Here is a 12,503-nt window from a genome sequence, read left to right as displayed (position 1 = left end):
CTTCAGAAGGTTTGTCGGGATGAGAAAAAACAAATTCATTTTTTAATACTATACTGAATGTTATTATAAAAAGAGGTCCAAAGCCTTCATTTATTGGTAAAAGGGGTCTGTGGGGCTCTTTACTTTATTACCACGAGTCCCTCGCCTTTTTTTTTGTGGATACGAGGGGTCCGTGGAACACGAGGTTAAGAATCTCTATTATAGGGTTAAGCAAGAGGTATCGAGGGCAGGGCCGTCTTAAGAGCATCATCGGCCCCTGGGCCAAATGATTTTTCTGAGGCACTACCAGGCAAATATTCGAAAATCTCAACCAGATCCCATTTTTGTGAGGCCCCCGGGCCGTGCCCAGGTGGGCCCATGTCTTAAGACGGCACTGATCGAGGGTGGTATCGGTGATTGAAATTCTCGATTTTCGCGTCTTTTTTTCCAGAATTAGTTGTTGTAGCAGATAAAACCGCAGAAATGAAGGATTTTAATACTGCCACTTCGTTTTGGGTATTACCCTGATGTGATTGTGACCTGCTACCACTAAACCCTACGTGCACCTCGTCCATATTCCTCTAATGTCTTGTACGTTGCATCGAGTTGGCTGTCTTCATGGGGAGAACGACGCGAGTAATTCGAAACTTGCGAGCACGGGGCAAGGGGAGCCACCACTATAAATCTTTGCTAACTTTTCCGACACAACTCTGCCTCTTTTGAGGTAACGGAAGTAAGGTGCTTTGCATCAGTCCGGGGCTGTGAGCGGTTCTATCTATCTATCCATATTCCTCTGTGGAACTTCTAAAACAGTGTTTCTCAGCCGCGGCCCGGTACTGGGCGATGACATCATTCAGACCGGGCCGAGACTGATTTGCCGTTTCCTTTTTCCCCATTCATGTTCGGTTAATCATGTGTTTGACCGGGCCCTTTACTTACAAAAATGAATGAAGCCGGCTTCCAAAAGGTTGAGAACCACTGTTCTAAAAAATTGGTACATGCTGGAATGTGTGCACGTATTGCGAACCGGAATGAAGGTTGTTCCAGAGGAACACGTGATACGAGTACAAAGCTACCATCTGCCACCAGAGAGTTTAACCAGATGGATTCTTACGATGTTTAAAAGGATAAATAATCATCACTAATTGAAATATTGTTTAATATATATAAAACACTATCCCAAATTAATTTCAATTTTTTCTGTTTGCTCATTATTATATATACAATATATTAAATTAATTCAAAATTTAATGGTACTTGTGGCTCAAATGTCGAAAAAAAATATATATATACAGCTTATATTGTAGTTTGATAAAATTGAAACTAGATGTCGCGATAATGAAAGAAAGGTAAACAAATTTATTACTAATTGTCTTTTTTTTTTTGTATGTTGTGTGGGCCGTGTTTTCTCCCTTGATAATCATTACATGGATGCTATTGTCAGATCTGAATTACATTTTTTTGGCAATCATTTTTCATATATTACTTTAATTTTAGAAACAACCGTGCAATTTTTATTTCTTTCGTGAAACAAGACAAAAATATTTCTCACGTTATATACAACATATGACTGAAACATTCAACTTTTGGTTGGTTTTGTTTCCTAAAACGCAATCTCCAAGAAACTGACTTTGAATAATATCGTATAATATTCAAATAATTAAATTGATTAATATTTAACTGTTCAGAAATAATTACGAGAATTTTGAATGCATTCTCCAACAAATACTTATTTAAGAAACATGAAAATAGTAATACACATGGGCATTAAATTTCATCCTGTCTGATACGTCGATGGGCTTGCGCGTTTAAGCCCATGTATATACTTTATATTCTAATCGATTTTCTTTCTCAGTCTGCGTCAGATTATTCCAAGAAATATGATATAAATATAATAATCTTTTATAAAATTGGAAATAATTATATTTAATTCCTCAAAATATTTCCTTACGAAAGTAAATAAGATCTGGCAAGTATGCAGGTTTCAGGAAAATGCTAACTGTAATATTTCAACTGCTTATACAGGGTGATTCTAAATTCGTGCGACATGCTTTAAGAGGTGATATGAGACACCTAAACAAGCATGTTTGATCATAGAATGCGCGATCGAATCGCAATAGCAAAGGCGGTAGAGGGTGTTTTTAGAGAGTGAACAACAACACTTCTCACCAAGAGCAAATGTCAAAAAAATGTCAAAATAATGTCTAAAATGTCAAAATAAATTTAGAACCGCCCTATATAGTCAAGCGTCATAGTTCCCTTGCGGTTAATGCTGAAATTACTTCAGTATTTCTGAATTTTAATTACAACCAAATTTTCATTCATTCTGAAATTATTTTTTTCGTGGATTTTGAATTTTTATTCCTGAATTTTCTTAAATTTTGAAATGATTTCTTTCAGTGTTTTTTAATTTTTGTTATTTCTAAATTGTTGGAACATTCCTTTTATACGGAGGGGGACAAGGAACCTTAAGAGGTTCAGTGTTTCTGAAACATCGATTAATTAATGTTTTTTGGTGGTTGTTTGTAAAATTATATCAACCTTTGCTATAATTAATTAGAATAAGCTGTTTTGTAGTACATTACGTTTATTTCTCATTGAAGATGCTTGGAGTTTTCACGAAGAACTGTATTTGTGATTGTGCCGAGAGCTCAACTGGGAGTCCGCAACACAGAAAGTCCATTTGGCAGGTACCTGGGCCGGTCGGCAACTCCGAAATAAGGCGGTAAAAGCTTAACCGAGTGAGTGCCGAGGGCTCAATTGGGAGCCCGCAACACAAAGTCCCCCCTGGCCAGAACCTGAGCCGGTCGGCAACTCCGAAATAAGTCCGCAAAAGCTCAACCGCGTGCTGAGGGGCTCAACTGGAAGCCCGCAAGTTTCTTTGTCCGGCAACATCGAGAGACATGGTTGAAAAGCAAATAACCACGCCGAATGAGGCCGCTGTCCATTTAAACTGGAATGATTCCAGTTTAAGAATCAAAAAAATTGAAAGTCATAAAGGTATAATTCCAGTGGAACAGACGGTTGATGACATGAAGGCCGCAATAGCACTTACAGGACACCCTGTATAATCCGCACTAAAAATTTCCCGATGCTTTTTAACGCGTGTGATGTTCCATATTTATAAGATGGAAAATACGGTAAACGCAAATATTTTTCCCGCATACGATGGAATATTTTCAGCTCTCTTCATTTATCTATAAATAGAAAGAGACAACATTTACATGAAATGAAATTAACATATTTATAATCCAGAAGATTTAAGGAAAAGTCGCTCGAAAGAACATCATCTTGATACTGAATTAAGAACGAGAGAGAAAAGTTTACAACGTACTCTTTAAGGAACTACAAAAAGGGGACAGGAGTGAGAAAATGGACGACGATAAAATGGGCCACAAACTGAGCTCCGGCTCATGAAGATAAAATGGCGTTGCCTTATATATATACTATTACTATCTTCGTTTTTTTCCTTTTTCGGTAGGAGATAAGGAAGAGATCATATACTGCAATCTTCAGTTTTGTGTGAGTTCCAGGATAAAGAGAGGAAACACCGGGGTTCGTCGAGTGCTCTTTTGTGTACTGGCGAATGCACATCTCTAGAGACTAATTTCCGAATATAATGGATGTTTTTCGGAAATTTGGGGCTAGAATTAAGCATCAAGCCCACGTGAAGCGGGTTTTTCCAAATTTTATCACGATTTTGGAACTTATATACTGGGTATGCAGTCACGTATTAACGGATATGCCGATTGCGGCCTGGACACAGGGATCGAGTCAAGAATAAATTTATTGGAGACCCATTAATTCTGAATTTTCAACTATTCTGAAATTATTTTTTTCATCGATTCTGAAATGTTTTTTTTCATCGATTCTGAAATGTTTTTTTCATCGATTCTGAAATGTTTTCTTCCATTGATTTCAAATTTTGATTGTTTCCAAATTTTTGTAAATTCTGAAATTACTTTTTTCAGTAATCTGAGTTTTCATTGATTGTGAAGTTATTTTTTTCAGTAATTTCAATTCTCATTGACTTCGAAATTACTTCAATCATTGATTTTAAAATTTGATTACAGTATTTCTAAATTCCCATTGATTCTGAAATTAATTCAAAATTCCCATTGATTCTGAAATTAATTCAAAATTCCCATTGATTCTGAAATTCAAAAAATTTCAATTTACATTGATTTTGAATTTATTTCATATTTTTTTTTATAATTTTGAAATTATAAAAAATTTCAGCAATTTGAATTTTTGTCAATTCTGGGTCCACTTCTTTCACCGATTTTAAATCTTTATTGAATTTGAAATTATTTTTTCCTTTGATTATAAATTTTCATTATTTCCTTCATTGTTTTTTTAATTTTCATTATTTCTTAATTTTCATTATTTCTTAATTTTCATTATTTCTTTCATTGTTTTTTGATATTCATTATTTCAGAATTTTCAAAAATTATGAAAGTTATTTCTTCCATTAATCTGGATTTTAATTTTTTTTTCTGAATTTTTTCATTGAATCTGAAGTCATTTCTGTCATTAATCCCGACTTTTCTTCGATATTATTTTTTCTCAGCATTTTGTACATTCTACAATTGCCTTTTTAGAGGCTGACGCTGACCTCCCTTTCATTTAAATTGGGGGCTTATGTAATAGGTACTCAGAAAAATGTTTGTGCCCCAGGCCCCGGAACTTTTTGAGACGCCCCCAGCCTCTGGGTGTCCATTGTTAATTCCTAGACCTTTAGTCTCACAGGCAACTTCGTTTAATTAGTTACGAAAAATGTTTCGATAGTTGTTGCACATAGTACAGGAAATTACCGTCAAACCTCGTTAGTGCGTCACCCGGTTAACACGTCACTCCGCTTACCGGATCACTTTTTTGGAAGTCCCAATTGTCCTCAGGCAGGAATTGGCAAGCTAGGGCTTACTCCGTTTAACGAGTCACTCCGCTTACTAAGTAATATTTTTGCTCCCTCAAGAGTGACTCATTAACGAGGTTTGACTGTGTTTCTATTGAACAATCAAATTTTCAGGAAAAAAAATTTAAACTAAATTATATCTTATCGAAGTTTGCTGTATTAAGTACGTGTAAAAATATAAAAATATAGGTATAAATACATATTTGCAAGGTCATAGTTCTTGCTTTTCACTTTTAGGTTAGAATTTTTATGCGCTAATGCTATATTCTTACTAAAATAACCATTTAAATAATATTTGAAATGAAACTTCATATTCGTTTATTGTAGAAAAGTAATTTTTCGCTATTTTAGGATCAATACTACCTATAATACCCGGGGCTTTCCCGGGTTTTCTTCAATTACTGAGAGGATTGAAGAAGTTACAAACGATTATAAAGGCGTAAACTATTATACATAATATTGGCAGCGTTAAAGAAGTGACATACCATTGTAAAGGCATGTCTGAAACGCATTGTTTGAGAACCACGGTAATCAAAGTAAACATTCCGAAAGTGATTGTTGACGATCAGGAACCATTGTTGCCCAACAGTTTTTCGTCTATTTTGGGCATTTCCCCTGCGCTGACGAACTTTTAAAGTAGCCTATCGTTCAATCCGGGCCGTGTTTGGTACATATGCAAAATTTGGGGACGATCGATCTAAAATTGTGGATTTGTACAGAGCACGCACGTAAGCGCACACACACACACAAGTCAATTTTATATATGTAGATATTGCAATGAGAAATTCTGATGATGAAGTACAAAAAAGTTTGATTTACGAACACTTTCGCGGACTGACTGAGGTAGATGCATTTCCTCAGGGCGTACCGAATCTATAGACTCCCATAAGCCGTTTTATCCTTTTTCGTACGAGATGGATGAAGATTAGAAATCGTTTGTATGCGATATAGTTCGGTGTGTGAGTGTCAAGCTGGGTGTCAATAAAATATATTTAAATATACAGCCCGAGCTATATATATCAAATCGATTGAGAAAATATGAATTCGATAAGTGTGTTGTAGCTTACTTGTCGTCGAAAAAATTGGAAGTTAGGGAGCTAGACTAGGCCCGAAGGAGGTCGAGAAATCTCTATACGTGCTATAATCTACAGGAAAACCCCCGACGGTGTTACTGCCCGCGTAGAAACCAGGGAACCCGATGTTTTTGGGTTCTTCGGGATAAAACCTATTAGACTGATGGTAATGTCTAAGGTAAAACCTGGTATGTGGGTATCAACTTCAAGGACACTGAGTAAACTCACTGCATTTTTATTGGATAGGCCAATGATTTTCATATTTAAATTACAAAATCTAACTGTCAATTATCTGAGCTAATAATTGGAAAATATGTGCGGAACCCTCCACCTGATGCTCACAACAGAGTATATTTCAATGAAATGAGAGTTATTTTACATTTTGTGTGTAAAATAATTAGTATGTCATTTGCGAGTTACATTCAGATTGTGGTAATTTGCGTACAAATTAATTCATCTTTTCACTTTATATACAGGGTGGATGAAAAATCAACTCGACACATTTTAAAAATTAACAAATTTAACCAACTGACATAAAAAAAAAATTCGGTTCACACTAAAATATTAATGTTAGCCTAGTTTTTTTTGATAAATAAAAAAAAAAATTGTATTTCACTCACAGGTGGCGCTGTGAGACAAAAAAACTCTAGGCCACGATAAGTATTTCAAACGCAACCACTTTTTTTATGATGTCAATGTTCATTATGTGTCCAGGACTTCTCGTCTAACCGCTGTATATTGTTCATTTCACTTTGAATAGCTATAACTCATTTCCGATGTTTCCATTCGTGAATCGTTTTCTTTGATTGATAAAGAAAATATTAATCACAAAACTATCATAGTATGTCTTAGTATATTTGGGTTATTTGTTGTGAAGAAATTTAAATGTTACCTAGCTTTTGAATATGTGATAGGTAAGGGATCATGACCAGAGCTAAGATTTTCATGTCACATTACATGCCATATTTTTTTAATGACAATTCCCATTTTCGACATTTTCGAGCTATTATCATATTTTAGGCATTTTTCAGCAATCAGAATTTTCCAAAGCGGTCCTGCTTACAACTGTAGAAACATTCAAGCATCAGGGTGTGAACATAGCGCGTCCGTATTTCCTATTCTGGAAACCCGCGTCTTCTCCGATTGGTTATAAACCTGAATTCCAAGCTAGAAAGAAGTTGAAATTTGGGTTTTTAACCATTCGGTGACGACGCGGGGTTTCCGGAAGCGAAAATGAGGACGCACTATGTTCACACCCTTACACTTCACTCACAATTCGAAATAAAGAAGACGACACTAAAACTTCGCGCACAACACTGAATTCGCACGCGTCAGGTATACACAGTTCACACACGCACACTTTCAGCACAATTCGCTGAAAAGCTAGGTGGTAAAACGGTAGTAAATTTCCCAATAGCGGTAACCCGGAATTGTGCTCAGATTAAAAGAAGAAAGGCCGATGGTGCCACTGCTGTATCATATTTTTTTAAATGCAGTAAAACCCCTCCTAAGGAAGACCCCCCTCCCCCCAGATTTTGGCCGTGTGAGAGAGATGAGGTCATCCCTCTTTATACGGCCAAATAATAATTTTTTTCCCCTGCAAAATAAAAGTATGCATTTCAAACCCCCTGATTAACGGTCAGGGGGGGTTAACGGTAACCCCCCTCTTTTACGGAAGAATTTTTTTGTCCCACTGGTGTCCGCAAAACAGAGGTTTTACTGTACTTTATGTTAAAAAGTTCCAGCAAAAAACCGATTTGATGTGCAGCACCATTACGATTAAGTTTGAGAAACAATAAGCGATATTCCAGAAACTAGAATCCGACTTACAAGCCTTCTTCAAATATTGCTCCATTTAGTAATTTTTATCAAAGTTTTTAAAACGAACCTTTGCCATGTATAGTAATTCTTCAAATATTTCTTGGAATAAACTAAAAAAAGTAGAATTTTTTTAAAATATTTCTAAACTGCATCTCATAAAATTCTTTGAGAATCTAGAAAGTATTTAAGATATTGATTTTGCGTTAGGTAGGCGTGGCTTTCATTTGAATCTGGTGAGAGAATTATAGTTAAAAAAAGTAAAATCATTGATGTTTTTGTTTATTTTCTTCAACTGAATGAAATGAGAAACAATAACATAAAAAGTAGAAGAGATGAAATCATGGCAAAATTTTAAGGTAATATTTTTGAATTTTAAGGTCATATTTTTGAATTTTAAGGTCATATTTTTAAATTTTAAGGTAATATTTTTAAGGTTTTTAGGCCGTGAAAATCCGAGCCCTAATAATGACCGATCCAGCCACATGATTCAAATTAATTTGCTTAAATCGATATAAAAAAAACTAAACATCTGTTTTTACGACCAAAACACTATATACCTATGCAAAAAGAATAATTAAATTGAATTCTCATTCGCATTATTATTTTTATAATTAATTTATACTATTTTAGTAATATTTTCGAATTAGTTTCGTTTTTGAAACAGTTCCATCGAAATCGTTTCAACATTGATTAGCGCCAATTTGAATCAGGAACATTTAAGTTTCGATGACATCCCAACATCAAAATCGGTCTACAGTGGTTCAGCATATAGATGAGCGAAGATAGCAAGCAACCGCATTAGAATTGAATCAGAGATAGTGGAGTACCAATGGCTCCGTATCAGAGAATCAGAGCAAAGAAATTCAAGTATCATAATCAGCTACTTGGCATCTGAATTGCAGTCCAGCATCTGAATGAGCTCAGATTTCATTCAAGTATAAGAGCTGGTTCAGAGTAATTATTGATAGTTGGGGCCAGAGACGAAACTTCTGTCAATGAGACAAAATATTAATATAGATGTTTTTGTGTAAAATGTGATGAATCGGTGATTATCAATGATTGGCGGTTACTATGTATAATCACATAATCATCTCAATCGTCGTGTTAAGTTTGATCAAATTTTCTTACATTTATCCTTTACCGGTGATTATGCATAATTCCCGAAGGAAGTTGGTAAGTACGATAAATATGAAATATATCATGCGGAAATATATCACTTACCAGTTTCTTCCGTACGTGACGGGTGAAATACACATATTCTGCCATAATAAGTAAACCAAAATAAGTGTTATAAGGATAAAAAAAACGTTTTTAAATTATCAGTTTTGTAAATACAGGGTGTCCCTGAATTCATGGGCCAAACTTTAAGAGAAGGTAAAATACACATAGAGAAGAATTTTTTTGTATAGCAATGTGGGGTCGTAAATGAAAAGTGTTGGCGGAAAAACACGAAATGCTGAGGAAATGAAAAAAACAGCAACTGTTCGTGAAACACCTGACATCTTCGAAAGGGTACGCCAATCGCTTGCTGGACGCTGCCAGACCGGTATCGATGTTGGTGTTGGCACATTTTAGCACTTACTGTGATTATTAATGTAATAGGAAAGCATTTTCGACCCCACATTACTATACAAAATAAAAAAATGCTTCTTTATACCCCCGTTCACATGTGCAAATATTGCGGTAGCATTGGGAGTTCTAGCAGCCGTTTGGCGACTTTTTTCCCTTGGTAAGGAAATAAATGGAGAGCAGCCATTGGTGATAATTCTTGAAGCGGGTTTTAAACCCGCTTTTTCTATTTCCCATGTGAACGGGGGGGGGGGGGGGGGGCTTATGTGTATTTTACCTCTTCCCTTAAAGTTTGGCCCACGAGTTTAGGGACACCCTGTATAGCTTTAATGATAGCATTTATCGACATTTTTAAACATAATCAATATCACGATTGGATCAATAAATCTTAGACTGAATTGTAAGACGTCTGGTAAATTTAAGGAATTCATTGACGATTCATCATATTCACTAACACGAGCTGGAGATTGTACCGGTAAATGTGATAAATATTCTCAAAATTTATCAAACTTGCCAGAATGGTCTGTAATTATGTATAATCACCGGATATTCATCACTTTTACCGTATCACACACACACGTATGTGTTTGTGTGTTAGGGCAATCAAATGCTTCGAGACGAAGAAATATATATATATAGTATGTATACGGTATATGTATATAGAATCAGTTCGGAACATTCAAGTATTATATAGTCAGCTCAGAGAATTCAAATACCATAATCAGTTCATCACAATTAGCTCAGAAAGAAAAAACCAATCAGTTCATCAGAATCAGCTCGGAGCATCCGAGTATCGTAATCAGCTTATAAGACTCAGCTCAGATCGTTCGGGGTATCAGAATCATCCTATAATAATCAGCTCAGAGCATTCGAGAATCAGAATATTTTCGTATCCGAATTAGCTCGGAGCATTCGAGAATCAGAAAATCGGCATTCAATATCATAACAGCCCCGGAGCAGTTCGGCATCTGAAGTAGTTCAGATAAGTCAAGCATCAAAATACGCTCTCGGATCATTCGAGTGTATAAATTCTCTGAAATATTGATATTCCGTAAATTGCATAATAGTGATAATACAATCCATACACACACAACAAAACACGATTTTCTGTTAGTGTAATGTTATTTTCTTTGCACCAACTTGAGGTGGATTTTAGAAATAAAAAATTCACAATAGGTATAACAGCTACTCAACTTTTTCAAGCAATATTTTATCTGTTCATAAAGAAGAGTAAACAGTTATTTTAATAAACCATTTTAGAAAAAAAATGAAAAGAATCCACAACTAATTATTTGAATTGTTGTGTTGGTGCATTGCTCAATTAAAAATATGCTAAAAACACCAATTTACATCCGTTTTTTGCAAAAAAAAAAAATTGTTTTCATACGTTTTTATGGTGAACCATATAAGGCTAATTTATTATTATCGTATTCAAATTTTTATGATGAAACTAATCTATAAAATTGAAAATAAATACCGTATTTATACAAACGTGTATGAGGAAGCATCCGATTTTTTCAGGCTTAAAATTTAGAGGAAAAAGGTTCATCAAATGCATTTTTTATTTTAATCCTTTAAGCGGCAATGACGAGATAATTCGCCTCCACAAAAGCCTCTTATTTTATCATTGACAAAAATCCGAGATAGTTTTTAAAGTTGATTTCTCAACGAAAAACCTTTCCCTATACCCCTTAATTGGCACCTGCTGAAAATCGGAAGAAAGATATTAAAACTGATTTTGGCATTTTGAGAGGGAATTTACTGACTTCTCTAATCTCCGCTTAAAGGGTTCACATATATTTAAAAAAATAATATGCACATGCATTATAGAAACCATTGAAGTCGTAATCACTCTCGTCTGATACATCACAATCAGATACATCAACAAGTTCATTATCATCACCAGAGTCACTCTCATCGTAAACAGCAAGGGATTTGAGTAATTTGTTCATATCTACAATGCTATCCATGTGTAAGAAACCACGACTTCCGACAATAAAGGGCTCCTTATATAAACGTTAAAATGCAATAATACTAAAAATATATATATAAATACCAAAAAATGCAAAAAAAAATCCGAAATCAAAGTAAGAACGAGAGTGGGGAAGAAAATGAATTTCTTACCTCTCTAGGAAAACATCTATATTATAACAGCAATAACAAATAAAAGGTCCTCCTCATCGACCAACGATACACACACACGCGATACTACTCATGTGAATGTGCATTTAGTTACATACACAACATGTATGTAGGCGTGCGGGATTTCCACACAAGGTTTTTTCCAGCCGACCGAGATATATATATATATGTACACTAACTCACACACGCACACACACACACACACAACAGCAAACTCAGAAAATTTTCCTGGATAAAAAGAGGAGAATTTTTCCGGTGCTCCGCACGTTGGCGTCGGTTCGTTTTATTGACTAGGAAGGTTTTGGGTCGATCGCTGCTGCTGCTGCCTTGGATGTAGCTGCCAGCTAGCAAGCAAGCGGCTATGCAGCAAGGCTCTGCTCTCTCTCTCTCGGCACCACACAAGCGCCACGGGCCTGCCACTCTCTCTCTATTTCTATATCCTTCGCCAAAGCTTTTGCTCGAGCACTATCCATATACATAGAGAGAGAGAGAGAGAGAGCGTGTACCCTCTCTCTCTTACCTCAGTATTTTCAGCTCTTCATAGTCCTCATCCAAGATAGAACCTGCACAGGTGACGGGATTCCTACGAACATTCTCGGTGCGCGTTTGTGTCTGCAGCTCTCTGACTCCTCTGTTTTAGATATTTGTTGCTTACGCACATGTAGATTTGTTTCTTCTAGGTATCGGCTGTTACGATGTTGTCTAGATATTTTTTAAGGGAGAGAAGAGAGACTTGATTGGCACTTTTAATTGCAATTTTTACAGCTGGATACAGTGAAACCCCTCTTAACGGACACCCCCCCCCCCCAGATGCGGTTACCTTTTGCGGCCAAATAATTATTCCCCTTTGCATAATAAAAATATTCATTTCAAACTCCTGATTAACAGTCACCTCTCTTGTAAGGACGAACTTTTTTGTACCACCGGTGTCCGTAAAGGAGAGGTTTTACTGTATTTTAGATCGTGAATAAATGCGTGGATTTAATTTATAAAAAAAAATTTTC

General features: G+C 35.7%; 1 protein-coding gene across 2 annotated transcripts in view; it reads right to left on the bottom strand.

Annotated features, from left to right (window-relative positions):
- LOC149088600 (NACHT domain- and WD repeat-containing protein 1-like) overlaps positions 1-11,859 on the bottom strand; it is a 112,277-nt gene extending 100,418 nt beyond the window's left edge. Inside the window, exon 1 of one of the 2 annotated variants that reach the window (XM_089248085.1) lies at positions 11,482-11,859. The gene's annotated coding sequence lies outside the window, so the exon portion shown is untranslated. Of the gene's footprint in view, positions 1-9,009; positions 9,031-11,481 lie in introns of those variants that run through there. The other variant, XM_089248086.1, reaches the window with a different exon arrangement.
- Between the last annotated feature and the right edge of the window lie 644 nt (positions 11,860-12,503).

Source organism: Pholcus phalangioides, unplaced genomic scaffold (genome assembly GCF_987345545.1).
Source record: "Pholcus phalangioides strain wild (caught in Gottingen) unplaced genomic scaffold, Ppha-v1.0 ptg000003l_1, whole genome shotgun sequence".
In the NCBI taxonomy this organism is placed as follows: Eukaryota; Metazoa; Arthropoda; class Arachnida; order Araneae; family Pholcidae; genus Pholcus; species Pholcus phalangioides.
Note: the sequence above shows the minus strand (reverse complement) of the source record. Positions and strands in the feature narration are given on the sequence as shown.